General features: G+C 38.5%; 1 protein-coding gene and 1 long non-coding RNA gene across 7 annotated transcripts in view; both read right to left on the bottom strand.

Annotated features, from left to right (window-relative positions):
- ZEB1 (zinc finger E-box binding homeobox 1) overlaps positions 1 to 20,164 on the bottom strand; it is a 123,359-nt gene that overhangs the window by 96,496 nt on the left and 6,699 nt on the right. The window contains exon 2 of one of the 6 annotated variants that reach the window (XM_086862771.1): positions 6,515 to 6,594. The exons of the other annotated variants lie outside the window; for them this stretch is intronic. The gene's annotated coding sequence lies outside the window, so the exon portion shown is untranslated. The remainder of the gene's footprint in view (positions 1 to 6,514; positions 6,595 to 20,164) is intronic. 6 annotated transcript variants of the gene reach the window in all.
- On the bottom strand, positions 14,290 to 19,563 carry LOC111924089 (uncharacterized). Its single transcript, XR_015279194.1, has 4 exons — positions 19,331 to 19,563; positions 17,705 to 18,070; positions 17,295 to 17,441; positions 14,290 to 17,168 (listed from the first exon to the last, which is right to left on the bottom strand). It is a non-coding gene; the product is annotated as an uncharacterized LOC111924089 (long non-coding RNA).

Here is a 20,164-nt window from a genome sequence, read left to right as displayed (position 1 = left end):
CAAAATAGCTGGCAATTAGAGTTGCAGTTATGCTGATGACCAGCATAGTTCTTTTCTCCTTACTGATCCATTTGAAACACCACAACTACTTTTCTTCCCTTCTGGAAGATAAATCAAAATTACTAGATATGCACAGTGCTATAAAAAATGTAATCAAAACCTTTCCAATGGTAATGTCAGAGATTTAAGGAGCATCAGCACATAAGCAAGGAACGAAAAAGTCACCTTTGTCAGTCATTCCATTCAATAAACAGCAGAAAGGATCACTGACAGAATCAGCAATGCATATTTTCCCCTTCCACCCCAGTCAACAGCATTCCATGTTTAAAGCTGACTTTAAAAAATGCTCAAACATCTTGAGGGGTAAACAATAAAATACATCTTGTAACAGAAGGATGTTAACAGTATACTCACTCCTTGCTGAGCTTTAAGAAGCCAACAGCAGCCAATACATTGTACAGTGTAACTATGTTTCTTCCCAATACAACCATCTAGTTGAAAGAAATCTGGGCTATCAGGTGCAGACCAAGAGCATCTCCAGCTTATTGTGAGCAGCTGCTGCACATGTGACCAATAAAGAGAACCTAGCGTCACCCAGCTCCCAGGCAAAGTACAGCCAGGTGCATCATTCAAAAACTCAGAAGTCTGATATTTAAGTAATTATTAAGTAATAATTATTATTATTAAGTAATGCAAATAACCTACAGTTCTACCTGAGAGTAACTTTTCCTGCTGTTCCCGTATTATAACCCCAAGAACATCCTTCTTCAACTGTTTAGATTACACACAAAACTCAATAGTGGAGATGTTATAAGATTTATCTATTAATTAACTTCACAATTTACCTGTTGGGGCAAATAACCTCTAAGAGCTTCGCTATCTGCACCAAGCTTTCACAGACACCAATGCTTCCCACCAACCCTTTCACTGCAATGTACTTCTGCCATGAGATAGGGATGCAGACATAATCATTCTAAACAAAGTGTAGAAGACATACAGTCAAATTATCACATAAAAGAATATTTGTGAAAAAGGCTGCATATATTCTCCAAACTTAGAGACACGTTGCATGCATCTAACCTTATCCTAACTGCGTCTGAGGAAGTTTTTCCCAACTTTTCTTAAGAAATCAGTATTTAGGAACATTTCTCAAACACAAATATAGAAATCTTATATCTAGACTGTAATCAATTTGCAAATGTGCAAAGAATTGTGTGTCCCCTCCATTCCTGGGTTAAAAACGGACACTAGCATGATGATCTAGTCTGTCACCTTGAGCAGCACAGAACACAAGCTTCAGCCACCAGCTCAAGAAGTCCATGACTCCTGGTTAACCCAGAAACTACTATTTAAAAAGGCTTATTAAGACTATTAAAAAGATTCATTTATGGTCGTGACTAACATTTGGTAAATTCCCCAAATTTAACTGTCTTTAAGATCTGACATGCAGAAGAAGCTATGCTAGAAGTAACTGCTGAGAAGCAATAGACATCTACCTTTATCTGCTAGAACAACCCAGCTTCAGCTTTCACATTTTCCTCTGAGCTATGAGACTTAGCACACCATTTTCTACTCTTCCTCCAGGTAAACTCAAAATAGGCTCCTTTATTCTCAGTACAAACAGTTTTACTAAAATTTTAATATAAGTTTGGTGGTTTAGTTTTTGGGGTTGGTTTTTGTTTGTGGTGATGGCAGATTTTTATATTTGTTTGACTTTGGTTTGTTTTTTAATATGAACACAGACACAAGCTTTCTTGTATGTCACGCTGGCAGCAATTCTGAAGAGTTGGTACAAGAAGCAGGCATGATATTCTACCTTTGGTCTTCACTAGTGACACATACAATGGCAACACCACCTCCTTAGCATTTTCCAGTCAACGAGGAGCCATTTCAGAGTCCTGGAAGTCACAATCAGCTGGCTACCATGAACCTCAGTGTCTTCTAGGACCATCCTTTCAAAGGTATGCACACATTAGCAGCTGTGAGTAACTACAGTTTGAAAGTCTTGCTGGTATTTTCTTGCTGAACATTCTTGCTGAAGCTATTCAAGATTGAAATCCCCAAAAGGTCAATATGAAAAGTCAGTGAGTGAACATTCCTTCTGCATAGATAATCTCACTTACTGCTACATACAGGACAAATTATTTTCACATCACCAGTTTCTTTCATATATACTTTTTGTAAGTTTCACTGTCAAACAGATGGATTTGAATTCTTCAGAAGGGTATTTGGAACAGCTAAAAATGCATTGGTTTAATATGTTTTGGGTTTTTTTTAAGTATTTCCTAAAGACTTCTTGAAATTCACACTAACATGAAAGGATCAGAAGAAAACACTGCATAGATCATTTTCATTCAAATATCACATTTTCAGATCATTGAAGAAATGTGGTGACTTTTAATAGAGCTTCTTGTATAACTTCAGGAGATTTTGATTTCTACAAAAATAGAATAATATATTGCTTAGTCCATGAAATTAAATTAGATCTTTTCAATGGAAATTTGGAAAAATTAATGCAAGAATTTTAATACAGTTATGCACATAGACTTATTTCCTTGTAATTTTTAATAGGAATTTTTAACTCTCAGGTACAAGCCATGACACAAAAAAACCCCAGATACAAACTGATGTTTCAAAGCAGATGGATACTATATTGATACAGTTATGGGTGAGAATAAAAGGAAGGAAAGATACTTGTCAGGCTGCCTGTATTTATACCTGCAAAGCAGGACACTGAAGAAAAAAAATCAGCATGAAGTTTGAGTTATCAACCCTCTTAATCTCCTAAGAAATCTACACCTGTAGGGATGGTTCAAATAATCCCATCACTTTACCTCAGAATCTGAGATTTTAAGGGACCCAGTTCTGGGTGAATACCTGCAGGATGCCTAATCTACCTTCCACCAACGCCCATGTTTATTACAACGGTGCAAACCTACTCCTGTTCTAACAAATCTATTCATTTCCATAAATGAATTCAAAAGGACTGTAAAACAACACTGTACAGTATGAACACTAAAAAATTGAACCATTTCAGCTATAATTTTGTACAGTGTAGGAGATTTAACTAAAAGTATCTATTTGTTTAAGCACCATTCTTCACTTCTTGTCTGTGCTGTCGTCCCCCCTGCCCCCAGCCACTTCACTCTTTAAGTACTGAATGAATCCTGTGGTTAGTGAGCACTCTGAATATTGAGGACATAGCAAAATCCAAGACATGCATTCTGGCTATGAAGAAACCTTCAAGAAGGTAGCTACTACTATACAGGACGAAGAAGGGAATAAGAAAAGACGTTTTTGTGTCTAAGTTGCTCAGCTACATAACTGATTCTTCCTTGATCTGAAACAACAAGCAATTAATCCCATTGAACTCAAGGCCCTGAAAACTTCACTGTTATTAAAAAAATAAAATAAAATTAGTCCTTCATGGACACATTTCAATTCAAAGCAGCTTTTCCTGTTATTAAACCTCCCCACCCCAATGCCTCAATCTCATTTATAATCATCAGTTCAGTACAAAAACACTATAAGTAATCAACAGAAATTAACATTTAAAGTTAAAATCTAGTTGTGACCATCTATGACAGCATATGGAACTGAACAAGGGAAAACAGCACAATCTCATTGCTGTTTCCTCACAACACTTGGAGATGGCATATAGACTGCAAAAAGCTCATTCTTTTCCCAGTAGGAGACACAAGAAACCTGACTTGAGTCAGATGGGTCAATACCAAATGTTCTGAAGGAAGGTACATGGGTCAGGGGGATGGCATGTTTCCCAGCTGAACTAAGATACCAGTCTGTGACTCCCAGAGAACTGAAGATTAGATTGTTAGAGAAAGTTCTAGACAGGTAACATCTTCAAAATGCAGCTTTTAGCACTCAGAAATTTAAAACACTATTATTATTTTCAAAAGAAAGTAATATAGGAGAGAACTCACTAAGGCAGTTTTAACAGTGAAGGAGTGTAAAACAGTTTTTCAACTGGTAGAGGTAAAACAGCACTAAGGTGAGACACAGCTCACAGACAGAAAAACCTATTCAGGATTCAGGAATTTTTTCATCAACTAGTTGCTTAAATTCCCACTATAATCAACAATATATTCTGCTCTAACCCTAAAGCAGATACCTATGTTCAGTCAGCAGAACAGTTCTTCAGGTCCACTGGCTAGGTCTCTGCAAACTATAATGGGAGCACAGGCAATGAGCTCACACCCTGGTATCTAAATTTAGGTGCCCAAGACTGTGAGCCAGCCCTACAATTTCTACAGCCAAAGTACATAGGCAAGCTGATAGGCCAAACATACACATGCTGTAAGCAACCCCTGGACAACAAAAAGAACCTTTTCTGAAAAAGGACGTAGGGAAAAAGAGAAGTGAATAAGAAAGCCTGCTAACAGAATGAGTACAATTCCATACAACTTTCAGTCTGCATGGAAATAGTTTTTAGATACACACAAGGAGGGAGAGATTCTGCCCTACAAAAGTTGTCTTTCAAAATAGCAACACATCTGAATGACTTCCAGCACACAACTGCTCAGGGAAAACATCCCTCATTCATGAACTGGGTGCGTAGTGAAGGGCTGACACGGATGTATCTTTTTATTATAGTTTTGTCAGATTTTTTTTCCAGTTGCCACACCTGCATACATAGCACCAGACTTACAAACTAGAAAATTAAATAAATTTAATAAAGGTTGAGTGAAAGAAAAAAATGTATTCTAAAGGAAACAAAACCCCAAACAAACAAAATAAATCCCACACTAGAAAACTCCTACAACAAACACAGAAGCTAGAATTTGAGTTAGGGCATGCTCAGACACTGCAATAAGACAACAAAGCACCACTTCCCTGAATTGGCGTAAATTGACCACTTGTTCTTAATCTCTCCCAATTGTGAGATAACAGATCCACTTGTTGACAGAGCCACAGATTGCATCAATTGGTTGCCCATAGAATAACACTGGGACCACTTGTTTGACAATTATGCAGGCTAACATCCCTCTTTCTCTCAGTGCCTCAGTATCACGGTCAGAGGAAAGGACACAAGAGTGAAAGCAGCTAAAGCACAGGCTACATTCTTAACCCTTGAGATGCCAACAGTTGGTTTACTGGGGTGCACATCTACACCCAGCTTTCTTGGTAAACAGGATTCTCCAGGGGAGAGTGTGAATGAAACCTCTATCTACAATTCAGTAATTCTTATTCTCCTTTGAGTTTGCCTGCCTCCTTGATCAGGAATGATTTTCAGTCAAGAAATAAAGATATTAAGGCAGCAATTACAGGAAGACTTGAGCAAAATATTACTGTAAATAACATGACAGTGATTCTGCATTATTCTGCCGTCTTGAAGTCTGACAAAAGCTGTTCTTTCCCTACCTTTACTTTCTCACCATGACCACCAGACCTAACACTTTTCCTAAACCTTTACTTGACAGGATATTATTTCCTTCATCTCATATTTTGTCAAGTAATCCCAAGTAGCAGCCTCTCTGTTATTTTGCCTGAGGACTTAAATTAGTAATTATTTTGATTGTCCTGCATCCTCTCTTAGTTACTAGGACAGGATTGGCTTCGAGAAATTAATCACAACAAACAACAAATAAAAATCCTGGAAAACACCTCCACAGTACTAGCAATCTGGGGCTGTTGCCTTGTTTCAGTCTTTAGTAGCTGGTACCTAAATAGGATCAGAGCCATTTTTAAATGAACACATGAAGTAACTTTTAATTATTGTTTTGGAACAAAACATTCTAAAACATAACCAAATGATGGTAGTTAGCTAAAGCTCAAAGCAAAAACAAAAGCCTTGGGGCTGTCAGTAGCTCATGTCTATTCAAGAGGGCCCAACTCAACTGTTCCCAGACAGAGAGAAACGTGGAGACCCCACCAGTTTCCATTTTGAGATAAGGCCATTCACATGTTCAACAAATTACATTGTTAAGAGCTCAAAACTACAGCAGGAAGGTAGTACATAGATTTCAGTCCAGTTTGAAGGAATGATTTATGTCAATGGGCTCCAGGCCTCAGAAGGAAAACCTCCCAAATTAGCAAGAAGACTCTGCAGCCGCATGGCAAGTTGCAGGGGCAGATGAGCTGAAGAACCCCCACATGGCAGACTTCTGGTCAGCTATTCTGCCAGGAACTGTGGCTTTGAATACACTTCTCTCCATGCTTTTATGGTCTCAACTATTCAAATTAGTCTTTAAGGCACACCATTTATTCCCCCAGGCGCTTGCGCTTGGGACAGTAAGAGAAATGTAAAATCCAACAAGTTCACATTCCTGAATTGTCAGCTCTTGGTATTACTGGAGTATATATCCGTCTCCAACTAGACTGCATTTGAGATCAACTGTGAAATCAGATCAGCTTCGCAACTAGGTACAAAACAGCAGGTTTGTTTCCTCCAGCACTGCTTCTTCAGTTCAGCCTTTTCACTTCACAGCTAGTTGAGATGCTTCTCCAAATCCCACCCTCACACCACCAGACCCAAAAGAACCCCAAGAGAACATACCAGGCTTGGAAACCAATGGAGAAGCTGTGGGAGCATTAGTTACTGGAAAACCTCCCTTAACATTTCAAGTTTGAAACAGTCTGGAAACAGAGAACAAAGAAAATAGAAACTCTTACACAGCATGTAGTTTCATAGCCTGACAGAAGAGGAGGAAGGCAGAAACAAAAGAAAAGCTTTTATTACATAACATATAAGTAGCATTTTAAGAACAGAAGATTTGAGTTACCAATTAAAAAACATGAAACTGCAAAAGTGAACATTTGACTCTTGCCTTTTCATTCTGATTAATACAAGCAAAGGATTTTCTGGTATTAATTACAAGTACCCAAGATTAGTAGATAAGAGCTCATAAACAGCTCTGGAAAACACATATCAGTTTCATTCACCTATGGTGGAACTGTTCAGAGTTTTGTTATACTGAGGAACAGCAAGCATTGTGGCATATTTTGTAACTTACTTTTGCAACAGTAAGGGGTTTTAAGATGCAAGTTCTTGCTGTCATTATTATTATACAATTGAACTAAGCAGGCCACAAAGAACACAACAGGCAGATTTGTCCTAAATGCAAGCTAGTGACATGCAGGTATATAAGTGCAACATTCAAACCAAGGCAGGTTGTGATAGGGAGAGGGTATACAGGGCAGGTACCAAGCAAAAAAGCGCACCATGCTGCCCAGCCTGAGATTCTGAGCAAAATTATGTTGGTAGTGTCAAACAAAGACACTAAACATATTTCTTACAGCAGCAAGAGATTATGAAATACCTCTTCTGCCCTCATTCTAGTGGCTACTGCCCCCATAACCCAGACAGTTAACACAGGTATAGGTCCAGGCCTCCACTACTTTTTCAAAATTATTCTGCTGGGATGAAGTCTTTTAGTTCCAACTCATGTGCAGGGCTGTGAGCTGTGGGGCTGAGTACACCTTCCAGTGCTTCTGGGAGGAAAGCAGAAACCAGCTATGGGTATTAATGTCCAGACAGAGTATGTGGCTGCTTCTTGTCTTCAGCCATCCCCTGCTTGGCTAGGTCACGCAAGAGAAGCAGAGTCCTCCCAGAGCACTCATTCTCCTTTCCAAGATGGACTGACATAACACAATTCTCCTGCCCAAAAAAAAATAAAAATAAATCCAAAGCCCCAAAACATCCAGCTTCAGAGCAATTCTTTGTGCAAAAGTGTTTTAAATCTGAGAATTGGGTGCTGCGCAAAGCATATTTGTTTTCAAGCAGAATTAACAGGTTTCTAAGTACTTATCCTCTAAGCTATGAAAAGAGAAACTAAACAATGAAAAAACATGGAAGAAGTTGAAGGGAACTGCTGAGGACTGGAGCTTCAAAGTTTAGTTTAAAAACGAGAGAAGTATACTCATGATTTCACAATTACTCTTAACAGGTTTAGTTACATATATAAAAGAAGAGAGATCTCCTTGATGTTTGATGTGCTTTAAATATCTGAAGTTAATGAGGGTGTGTTATTTCCTAGTTTGGAAGCCTTTAAAAAGCAAAGAAACACACTCTTTCCTTAAAAAATAATTTTTTCCAAATTTAATTAAAAATCCAACAGAAAAAACCCAAACAAGTGCTTGTGTTAGGGTGGAAAACACTGGCCAAAGCATCAGACTTGGAGGTGCTCACCCCATGAAGTGCACAGGGTTCAGAGACACATTAAGTTGTTTCAGAGAAAGCCTCAGAAGGTACACAAGCTGAAAACCCCCAAGTCAGAGAGAAATTTCCCATAAGCCTCGTGTGAAAGGCTGCCTCCTTATCCTCCAGTCGCTGAATAGTGCTTTTCTTCTGAAACAAAGTGTATGAGGTACAGCGAACAAACTGTAAAGGTAACTAGGCCTTTTGTCATATAGCTCCTCCACCCACTTGTACTTCACTGCACAATAGCTCGTTTACAGATTCAGACCACTCCAGCTCCACACAGAAACAATCCTGTATTGTGAAGTGAATCTACCAGAGGAGTAAAATCTAAAAATACTGCAAAAAGTCTATAACAATCATTTCGTAGAACTCTACGGTTCTTCCCTTAAGAGACAAAGGCTTTCCCAATTTGAATGGGTAATAACAGACTTAGTCACTCCTTACTTGAGTGTGACTAATAGCCTGCAAAAGCAAAAAATACATATGTACCAAATGAAGCGGCTTATCTCTTAAAATAAAATAAAATAAAATAATTTGTACTGAAGCAAAAGTAGTTGTAATGTGAAAACCCATGTTATTTTCTCTCCCATGTCCTCTGGGGAGAACAAAGCACTTTGCAGCACAGAGACATTCCTGCATGTGCTACCCAGGACAAGCTATAGGTGCTTGTTTACACCAGTCAGTAGGAGCAGCAGCTACAGAATAGTGATAGGTAGAAAAACTAGCAAAGCACATGGATCAGCCAGCAATCTGCCTAGTCAGCCATTCATTAACACAAGTAAATCATGGGAGACCAGTTAGGCTGCTGGGAAAGTCTGGAAGAAAAGACGGATAGCCTACCTACACTCAACTTGCACTTTCACCTCACAGAGAATAGTAACTCCATCCCCCTCAAGCAGCTATAATAGAATAAAGATAAACGCAGGGATTATGCCAAGTTGACCCCAGGCTTTGTTCTTTCCCTCCAAGCATATTCAGTGAAAAGGTCTAAACACACATCTGATTTGACAAGCATTCAGATTCACAAAGAACATGGTGAAAGTGAAATCATACTTGGGGCATTCATGGGTCCCTGTGTCAAAGGTCATTCAGCAGTGTTTCAGCTGCTGCTTGCTAGGATTTGAAATTAACTAGTTTAAACCCCCATTGCCACAAACACTGACATACAGTTTATGCCAGCAAAATATGTCATGCATGTTTAGCAAAATTTAGCTCAGAGATAATATAATTTTTGCATGAACATTTAATCCTCACAATTGGCACTACCTCATCTGGAAAAGATGGATCATTTTCCTTTTTAGCCAGATTCATGTCAACTCATATAACTCATCTGCAGAATATTGAATTATTATTAGAAAGAAGGTCTAACCAAACCATTTATATCCTTCCCTCTTTACATAAAAAAACAAACCCACAGGTTTTTTTTTACCTAACTAGAGGTTAATTAGTTGATTCAAACCGGAAAAAAAAGTCACATTTAAATCACTTAGCTAAACCAGAGAGCTCAAAAAGCTTTATCAAATAACTTATCATTGATTTTCTTAGTTCCTCAAATATTTGAGTCTTCCAGCTGCCATTAAGGATATTTAAAGAAGGCACACAAGAAACCAACTTGAAACAGTAGCAGGCTGGGAAGTTTCAGGGCTACTAAAAGTGGGGGAGCAGCAACTGAAAACCTGCTGAGAAATAACAACAGTGAAGGAAAACAAATGTATTCTTCCAAAGCCTTTGTGAAGCTCGCTCTCAGCTCCGGGCAGCACAGTGGCAAGCCCAGCTGTCGATTCAGCAAGCTGCAAGACTGTCACTCCAAAACAGGTCACAGTTCAGCAAGCAAGTTGTTATTTGTTTTTACTGCCAACGAAGAGGTCTACACCCTAAACTGCGGTATTCCTGAGGCACTGTTTTCCTAGGAACAACTCTATTTCTTTACGTCTCACAAATAGTATAGCATTTTCCCACCAGTAGACATCAGTAGATGTCTTAACTTGAGAGAATTACAAACCTCACTTTATTACAGGAGATGGTTTCACATAAGGATGCTGGCTTACCAAAGCTGGCAATCAGACATGCTTCTGTCACTTTGTCAGCAACCCAGACTCCCCCAAGCTGAAGAGTAAGGCACCAACATCTCCTGCTACTACCACCTCTAGCTCCTATGCCAAAGCATTGTGAGTGCATCTGCTAAAACACAGCCTCTGTTCCTCACGGTTTCCACCAAAGGCATACAATTTGGTATCAGCAGACATGGGACTGCCCAGCTAACTGCTTCTCAAGGCAGCAGCAAGAGGGCTGTGTTTAGTGGGACACACGCCATTAACTGACAGGAATTAGTTACATTACATGCTCTCATCTCAAACACTAGGGCATCAATTTAAATAACCCTTGGGCAGGAGACAGTCTTTATTATTTTGACAAATGGGGAAAAAAACCACTTCTCAAAGAAGCACAAAATATGCTTGTTCTTTTTTGGCTAAGGAAATAGCCCCCCTGAATCCTGCAGATGCTCAGTATGACTTCTTCATCTGCATCTTTCCCACATGAATAACTAAGATTCCATTAAAAGTAGAAGATTGACATGACCTCAAAGACTGAATATTTTGTTCCAGAGCCCCCAAGCCTAAACGGAAAACTACATGTAGGCTTTCCATGAGTGTCCCACTTGCAGAAATAGAGAAAAACAGCAAAAATAACACTTCTAGAGGGTTTGATACAGGAGAGATGACTAAAAAAACACTTATTCTTTCTCACGTGAGGATGACAACACAAGCATCACAAGGCAATGCAGGCCTCACTTCTCTCCAAATCCCTTCTGTCCCCCGCTGTGAACAAAGCACATTGCTTTCCTAATGCCTGGCAGGTTGTGTTTAAGATGGTACAGAAATCCCTCCTTTTCTATCATGCTGTGTAAGCAAACAGATTTGTCATGTTGGTCCAGTTGCTTACTAGTTTTACAATATTCTGAGTTTTGTAGATGGCTGTGATGGCTATCAGTTAATTTGGGAATCTGTGACATACAGAGAAATAAGACTCAGTTAATAAAACCTTAAAAAACGAAACAAAAAATAGAATCAGAGGTAAAGATTAGTCTCATCAGTAACACCCAAGGCAGTAATATCAACATGCTTTTGGCTGTATAGTTTTGCAGAACACCATTACAAGTCAACATCAAAAGGAAATCTAAGGGCAAGCACAAGTGAATTAACCTGAATGATTTTGAATACATGCTTCCTCCAAAACAGAACTTGACACTCCTTCTCATACGCTGCAGGCTGATCAGCTGAGGATTACATTTCAGTCTCTGCAAGTTACCCAAATTAAAGAGTTCCCAACTGTATCAGAGACTGTCCACTGAAGTACCCTGTAATAGTCACATAGGTTTTCCAGAACTGCATGATTTACTCCAAGAAACCTAAACCACCTATTATTACAGCAGAGATAATCATATGTTTTATTTAAGCTGAAAAACATAGATTTGGCTTTTTTTGGTAGCATATTTTCCCATCTCTAAAACAGTCTTGCTTGGAAGAAGGGGAAGAATGGAGGAAAATAAACACTGTAGCTCTGTACATCTTAAAATCTTGACATTCTTGGACAGCTAGATAAGCATGACAGGATTCACTACTTCATCCAGGAGTGAGAATATTGCACTGACTCATTTAACTCCTTTTAAGAACTATTCCATTCCAGAATAAGGAAAAAACCATGAGGCTCTATAACATCTGTCTATACAGCACATCTAAAAGACTCTTTTTCATATTTGCTGGAGTCACCAGGATTCACACAGAGCCTACAACACATAGAAAAGATGGCAACAAACAATATTTCACATACCCTTACTTGTCTACTGCAGAAACAAATCTGTTCTAAGAAAAACAGCAGAGAATTAAAAGACAGGTAAACTGTGTGGTTCTGGGCTGAAGTAGGGAGCAAGAGCAAATCACCGTAAACCTGTGAGCTTCCACATCTAATAGTATTGTGCTGGTCAAAGCTTAAGGCAAGGGCTGGCCACTACGGTTCACAACAGGAAAACTGAGGTGGGGGGACAAAAGGTGAAGGATACAGCACCTTCCAGGCCTGCATTTTCCAGGCATCTCATTTTGTGACAAGCATTGCACCTCTGTTTGCACAAGGCCTTCTGTAAATTCATAGTTTGTACACTAGATGCTTTACAGAGGAGACGCTAAGTTCCGTCCGTATCCTCCTCACTCCAATCAGCAAAAGACCATCTCTTTGAATAGTTTTAAAATATGCTGTAGTTTGAATTAAATCTAGCAATGAATATTCTGAACTGGTTACCTTTGAAACCTAAAAAATATAGATTTACAAGTTTCTGCCCCATGCAAATTCAGACACTTCATAGCTCTGCAGCTGGTACTCTAAATTAACAAGTCCTAAACTCAGGATTCCAAACCTGCTGTACTAGTATTTGACAACAAAAAAATTATGAAGAGAACTTAAGCATCAACCCAAAGGCTGTTATAACTGAGGGGTCATCTTGTTTATTAGTACTAGGATTATATTTTACTAGTGTATTTTTAAATAGAAAACTTCAACCATACTCGTTAACCAAATGTTTACTTCCAAACTAACAGGTACTAGCAGGACCCAGAAAGTTCCCAAAAATTCCTGGTTTTAGTGAATTTGTCTGAAAGGGACATTTAGAAACTGTACTGCTTGGTCAGGCAGACTGACATACCATATCACTTAATGAAGAGCAAGCATTCAACTCTAGGAAGCAAGGACACTGGATTCCACACACCCCACTCCATCCCTCAATGGTATATATCCTATTATAAGGCTTTTTCTATGGATGTTTGAAATATATTAGCACAGATCCTTTCATATCTGCAAACTTTCCTCATAATATGCTGTTTGAGTCAGCTATACCACCATCTCACCTTAAACAACACAGAAAACCACAGGTAAAACTGTCCACCAAACTAGTATTTTTTCTGTACCTAAATACTTTTAAGATAATAAAACTCCCATTTTCCACAGTTTCTTCTGGCTAAGTGAAGATTATATTTCAACTGTTCTGCCACTCTGCTCTTCTGCAATTTTCCATATCTGTCCTGAAAACAAGCCTTGGCACGATACTGTAGCCTTGCCACCAGGTCAGTCAAAGGCAATACCCTTCTCAGTCTGCTGTACAACTGTGAAAATCCTATAAAAGACAAGAACAGGTCTAGATCTTTTTATTCATATTCATAAATGCAGCTCTCCTAAGCTGCATTAATGTGCAACACACTGCTTTCAGGAGTGTCAATTAAGTCACAGATGTTGAAAGATTTGTAAAATATGTAGCAAACTCCTTCCCCCCTAAGAGAGTTCACTTTCTTACTCTTACTCAGATGTCTTTACATCATTTACCTATGAATACATCTCCCTTTCCATCTGTGACTGCAGAAACTAGTGGCTTCCTACTGTAAACCACAGCAATCACATGAGGCAAGGAAAGAGGAGACAAGAAAAACCCCACAGATCTCTCTTAAATTAGTGTGGAATGTATTTTATTTGTCACCAGTTACATACTACCCACTGTTAGAGATAGTTAACTGAGCTTTAGTTTTATCACCAGCTTCCTTGCTAAGAAGCTACAGTCTTCAGCACCATAAAAAGGTTATATGATTATAGAAACAATTCTGAATGCAAAATAAAAATGTATGTAAAGAGAATTAATACTGCTGTCAAGGGAGCAGTATTTGTGGAGCTTTATGGTATAATCAGTTTCGGTTGTTTCCTTTTCCTTGGGAGAGGGGAAGGAGGCAATGGGCAGCAGACTTTATTGGAGGACAGGAAGGGAGCAGAAATTTTTGGGAAGGGTTTTTGCTTAAGGCAAGTCAATCCAAGAGACTGGGGAAAGTTGGTGTGCAATATGTAGCCAAAAGGAGATTGTCAAAGGACATGATCCTTACAACAAACAGCATCCTCATCCAGACCAGTCACAGGGAGACCTGGCAGGAGCTAACAGAATGAGAAAAATAATGCTTGTTCAAACAGTATTCCCGTTTTATTTATTAAACGTCACAATTCATACATTTTGCTGCTAAAGCATAGATTTCCAGAGTCCACTTCAGCAGTAATCACGACATATTGAACAGACTACAACAAGCAAGACAAACCACACCAAATGTCAGTTAAGAGGTATGTTTAATCAAGCATTTTAAGACAAGTTTTCCATTTTTTAACAATACATGCATATTCTATATACCAAATTGCTTTTATCCTGACTTGCCAGTTAGCTTGGAAGCTCATATATATCAGCTGTCTTAATTTCCTGAGCAGATGCAAACCAGGAAGATCTTCCATTTAGCATAAATTAACATACTGCACCTGTTTTGTTGTTTTTTTTTTTTACAGGGGAGAGCACCTTTTAGAGCTTGAATGCCATAAAAACAAACAAAAAATCTTCTTGAGAGCTGTAACTGGAATTTAGAAGTGCACAAGCAGCCACTACTGCTTACTGACACGGTAAACTGTAGACAATCAAGAGGGCTTTTTAAACACCAAATTCTTAAAACAGGCAAGTAGAGCTGTCAAAAAAAACTTGATAAGATTCCCTGCTAGTTTTCCTGCTACTATGCCTCTGCACACAGCTTCATTTTTCTACTGACAATGATCCAACTCTCTACAGCTTTATATTTCATGTCCTTCTCCAGCATCTGGATTCCCTGCATCTCAGCCACGTTCCTGGCCCAATTTCCTTCAAATGTGTATCAGCACATCTTCCAAAAGACTTCATAAACCTAACACAGTTCTGCAGGGCAGATTATGTAATCCTGTAACTAAGCAAAACATTAGAGATAAAAAAATTGAAAAGAAAGGAAAAAAACACACACACCTGCATGATGAAAATTAAACTGAGCCATCATGCTGTTACTCCCTTTCTTCCCTCACACATATACAGCAATCAGGAATAGCAAGTAGTACATCAGCAATTTAGCTCATAAGTATTTTCCTGCTAGAACCATCAGCAATGCTCTGTAAAGCACCTAGGAATATTTTTGATGGTTAAAAAAAAATTAAATTTATTTTACACCCATTAAGATGATCATAAACCAAAGGCTACTCTCCATCTCCCCAGTACAGACATCTTCCATGGCAAACTTGTCATTTTTTGCTTTATAATGGAGTCATTTTATTGTATGCAAGAAGCCCCAGGCATTCTGTACAGCCCATTACTCTTTGCTGCCCACATTCAGATGGCTAATCTGCTATCAGCCAGAAGCTTGACAGACAAAAGGAAAAGGCAGGAAAACAGCACATGCAGCTGCACATGCGCACACACACTTCAGCTACAAAGTGTTCTGACAGTAGACCCAAAAATGAACAAGACACACATTGGATTGACAGTCCTACTTAAAACTGTGGTTGAAGGAAGACACATGAATTCTTTAAAGGTAGACAGGTTGGGGAAATATTTAAGGGATAAAAAGCTTAATTAGGATGCCTATTAAGATACATTAAGGCACAAACCTGGGAGACTTTACACTGTAAGCGAACATCTTGGAACTTGAACAGTCACAAACATTTTTGTTCTGAGAATTTGGAATAGGAGACTTTCAAAGTGCTTAAAATATTATCAAAAGTCAGAAAGATGAAATAAGAGCTAAATACAGGAAACTGTAAACTATTAGAACAAGACATTTTATGACCTTCCAATTTCAGCTCTTCTGTTTTTTTACCAACTCAAAAAACAACTCACTCTTTTCTAAAAAGCTGTATATATTTTCTATATGCCGAAGTATTGTGACACCATACACATGAAAAAAACAAATGCAATGAAATGATCTGCATACAGTAGTGCACAACAGGAAGTTTTTAAATTATTTTGTTCCAGGCATGTGACATAAATACATGGCAAAGGCTTGCAACTTCTAAAGAAAAGAAAATACCCGTATTTACTGGAGTTCTTAACCACCTTACTTTATTTCACTTCTGAAGGAAAGCATCTTAGCACTGTCACAAGCACTACTGCCAAAAATATTTTTGAAGCATCAGATCCACAGACGGCAGTTTGCATCAGACATCTCATAAGAATTTTCTGTCGGGATAATAAACCCCTGCTGTGTCTGATGATTTTTATTCGCCTAGGTTTATTTGTATCCTTTACAGTTGGAAAGTTAAAATTCTCCTTTTGTGAACTGGCTTACTTCACAGAAATGGAAAATCTGCCACTAGTTTTATTCACTCACATGCTGAGGAAAAAGCCAGGCTCATCTTTTTAAGGTGTTGGTCTCCATCACATAACTACTACATGAACTATGCAGGCAAGATTAATCACGTGGTGAAACAGAACTATGGCATGTTATCCTGCGTGATGTGACACTGCAACTATTTCCCCTTTCCTTTGCCACAACTACCAATTAAATTCTGCTTCTCATTTCTAAGGTATTATTTCACTTTTGTGCAGAAAGCCTCACAGCATTTTGATTGCACTATAGAACCAATTCCATCTTCCAATATTTGCTCAAAATCACATTCGGTGTTCCAGGAATACAGTATGTCACTTCCAGATCTGGAAAATGTACAAGGTAAGCCTTACCATGAAGGGCAGAAATTGTCAGAATAGTCTGTTCTACAGAATTCATCTCTGTGGTTTTACAATCATTACAACACTTATGAACAGAAGTCTACCTTGTGCTACTACTGGGAGCATCCAAGCCAGTCTAAAAGATTAAATTATTGGATTTAACTACAGATATACATACATAGACGGATGTAGATTCATATATGTCTACAAAACAAATCCATACTGGAAATGCAAATTAACTTTCAGCATTCAGTAGCTAGAATGTATCAAAATAGGTTGTTACAACAAGCCATCCTACAATCTGATCCTATCTAAAGTTGGCAAGAAGACTGTTTTCTTGTTGCCTTTCAGATATTGGAAGTTCTGAAATCCCCTGCTGAGCCTTGTCCTGCAGGTCCAGTACTTGTCTCCTGCAGCCATCTGCAGTACCTCCTCAATAGCAGCACCTCCCCGACAGAACTCTGCAACCTTATCTTCCTTTTCCACATGTACAAGGTAAGAAGGGAAAAAAAATTACTACATTTGCATATGTAATTATGGTGCAGCTCAGTAGTGAGCAAAAAATTACTGGAAGTTGAGAACAGCTATGCCCGATGACCACACCTTAGTATTTCAAATGAAAATGCTTAGCAAGGAAGGGGAAGGGACAGCAGCAGGGAAGGAAGCCAGTCATTACAGCTCCAAATCTGCTTCAAAGTCCTTATTCACCACCTCATGCTCTTTACCAGGCAAACTGTACCTAGGTCCTTCCTGTGAACAATAGCATAAGAATGAATCCAGTAGGGTGAGACTGGTTCTATTTTGCTTGACTTAACCAAATAGCTGTGCCAGAAATACTGCAAAGGAAAGGCTATGGAGAGACAGAGTACAAGATTAACCAGGTTACAGATTCTGAACAGTATCTCCTTTTCCAGTCTAAGACTTAACATGGCTTGCAGTAAATAGCTTACAGGAACTTAAGAGCAATTACAAAATGGACTAGAAGGTGTGAAGAAGGAAAATCTGATACATACCTGGAAGCACACAAGGCAAAAATACCTCAAGGCATTAAGAAAAACTGTTTGAAGACAAGCGCATCTTAGAAAAAGGGACAAATCATCTCCCTGATGCTTTTGGGCATTAATAAAAATTATGTTAGCTCAGGTGAGGAGGAAGGTGTTAGGAAAACAGACAAATAAAAAGCCCAACCTGCTTCTTTAGGGATCTACCAGTTCAACAAAAATCAACTTAAGTCTTGTAGTTAAGGCATGATTTTTCTGTTCTTTATTTTGCCCTTTTTTCAGATGGAATAGATTTCCTTTTTTTCAAATTGTGCTGCATTTGTGATGTTTTGTAATATCATTTTGCTTTCTTCCATGTACACATCTGTGGATGGATGCCTACAAAATAGAACAGAAAATTGCCCTCACTGTCTGTCAGCTGCGTATCAAAGAGATTTGGGAAAGGGATATTTGCTGAAATGATGAAAACATTTTATAGCACAATAACTGAAGGTGTTCTCTAGCATCACTGGCCCAACTAGCATTTGATCCTAACAAGGACAGGCACACTAGCTCATAGGTAAAAATACTCTCTACCACATCAGACTCTTAACCCCTTTACTTCAAGTATTGTCCATGAAAGTCACTCTCAGGATCATGGTGAATGGCAAGGTTTGTAACTCACTTATCTCCAATGATCTTGCCAGTTCCTCCAGTGTTCCTGATCTATCACCTGACCTGTGAGAAGCTAAAGAATCGAAGAGTTGCAGAAAGAGAGGATATCTGCATCAAAAGAACTACAGTATACCATGCAGTTAATTAAGGAACAGTTGTTTCTTTTCTTTCTGATACACTCCAATATCACAGAGGGTTCTTGGTGTTTAAAGAACTAATTTTACATGTCCTTTCACTGAAGAGCTGCTACTCATATTCACAGATACCAAGTGAACAGGATGCAATGTCATTTCAGCACAGCAAATAATTTTTTTTGCTCTCTTTTTCAGTTATAATTAAGCACCTTACCACATCCCAAAGAATACATTCATCATTAGACATGTTCATTTGCTTTACACAGTTCTCCAAAAATAGGATAAATGGAACACATTGAACGGAGAGCAACAAGCAAGATGCTACCAAACAGAAACCAAATATTTGTAAGGAAGCCAATAAAGGATGCCCATTTTCAGGTTTTAACCTTTGGGTGACAGCAGCTGTTAACCAAACTTCTTTGAAACAACGGGGGTAAAGTCCTCACATCAAGGAGATTGTGACAGCTGGGAATGACAGCTGAAAAGGAGAGAACTGAAACAGGCTGCTTTCAAATAGTACTGACTTCTCAAAAATGAGAAAGCATATTTTTAGTTAACTTCTGTTGCTCTGAAAAAGCATGTTAAAATAAAAGATATAGTTACATTACAGTAATGGTTTCTGAGACAATAAGAGTGAGGCAAAGTAGAAAAGGCTCCTTTCTTCTCTACTGTCCCTTCTGGGGACAAATGTACAAGTCTAAAGAAACCCAGTTAATATGTTCAGCACTACCCAACTGAAACATCTTAATTCTGCTGCTCCACACACAGATAAAAATTTAAGAAGTTTCTTCTTTCTACTATACCATCACCTATCCTCTTAACATATGAATGTAAGCTGCCAGGTACTTACATAAGGAATTGGATGTACAGGCCAAGATACAGGAAGACTCAGTACATACATTTTTACTGCCTGAAAGGTGCTTACATGCTGTGTGATGGAAGTAGTATTTTTCTCAGGAGTACTGAAATAAATTTATAAAGCTATGCTGCATTTAACTGGAGTTAGTATTTTATCCATCAAATCTCACTGCTCTTGACTGGGCTTCCCATTCTCCTTGGCTGTCACTCAGGAATATTATTTATCTATGCAAGAAAGAGATAAATAGATTATTAAATAAACATATTTAAAATAAATATATTAACTTAACAATAGGAAAAATAAAAGCAACTCCAGTCTTTCCTTAAAAGAAATGGTCACAAAGGTTAGAAAGTTGCAACTGTGAACAGTTCTTTAAAATATCAAGTTTTTGTTACTTTTGCCAACCACAATAAAATAAGATGCAAGGAACTGGACAACCAGAAAAGCAAGCATGACTTAGAAATAAATGAGCCCATAATGTTTAGCTTAAAAAAAAACAACGAAGAGTGTTAGAGGTAATGTCTTATAAAAGGTTTAAAAACTTGCCAACATAACATGGAAGTAGAAAGCATTACAAAACAATACATTCATGAAGCCCCCTACAGAACTCAACAACAATCCCAGTATTTCAAGGCATCACCCAGCCAACTGAGGTCAAAGCTATTTACTGCTGTGTTCTTCCCATGCAGCAAACAAAGACATTCCTCCCTGAAAGGCCAGCAAGGTGCATCACAAATCAGGTATCAGACCTTCAGTGAGAAACAGACTACTCCCCTACCTATTCCACTCTCCCGCCTTCCCCATACACTTGAGGCTTTGCCTCAC

Source organism: Cyanistes caeruleus, chromosome 1 (genome assembly GCF_971803275.1).
Source record: "Cyanistes caeruleus chromosome 1, bCyaCae1.hap1.1, whole genome shotgun sequence".
Classification (NCBI taxonomy): Eukaryota; Metazoa; Chordata; class Aves; order Passeriformes; family Paridae; genus Cyanistes; species Cyanistes caeruleus.
The sequence above is the reverse complement of the archived record's forward strand: the minus strand, read 5'-3'. Positions and strand labels throughout refer to the sequence as shown.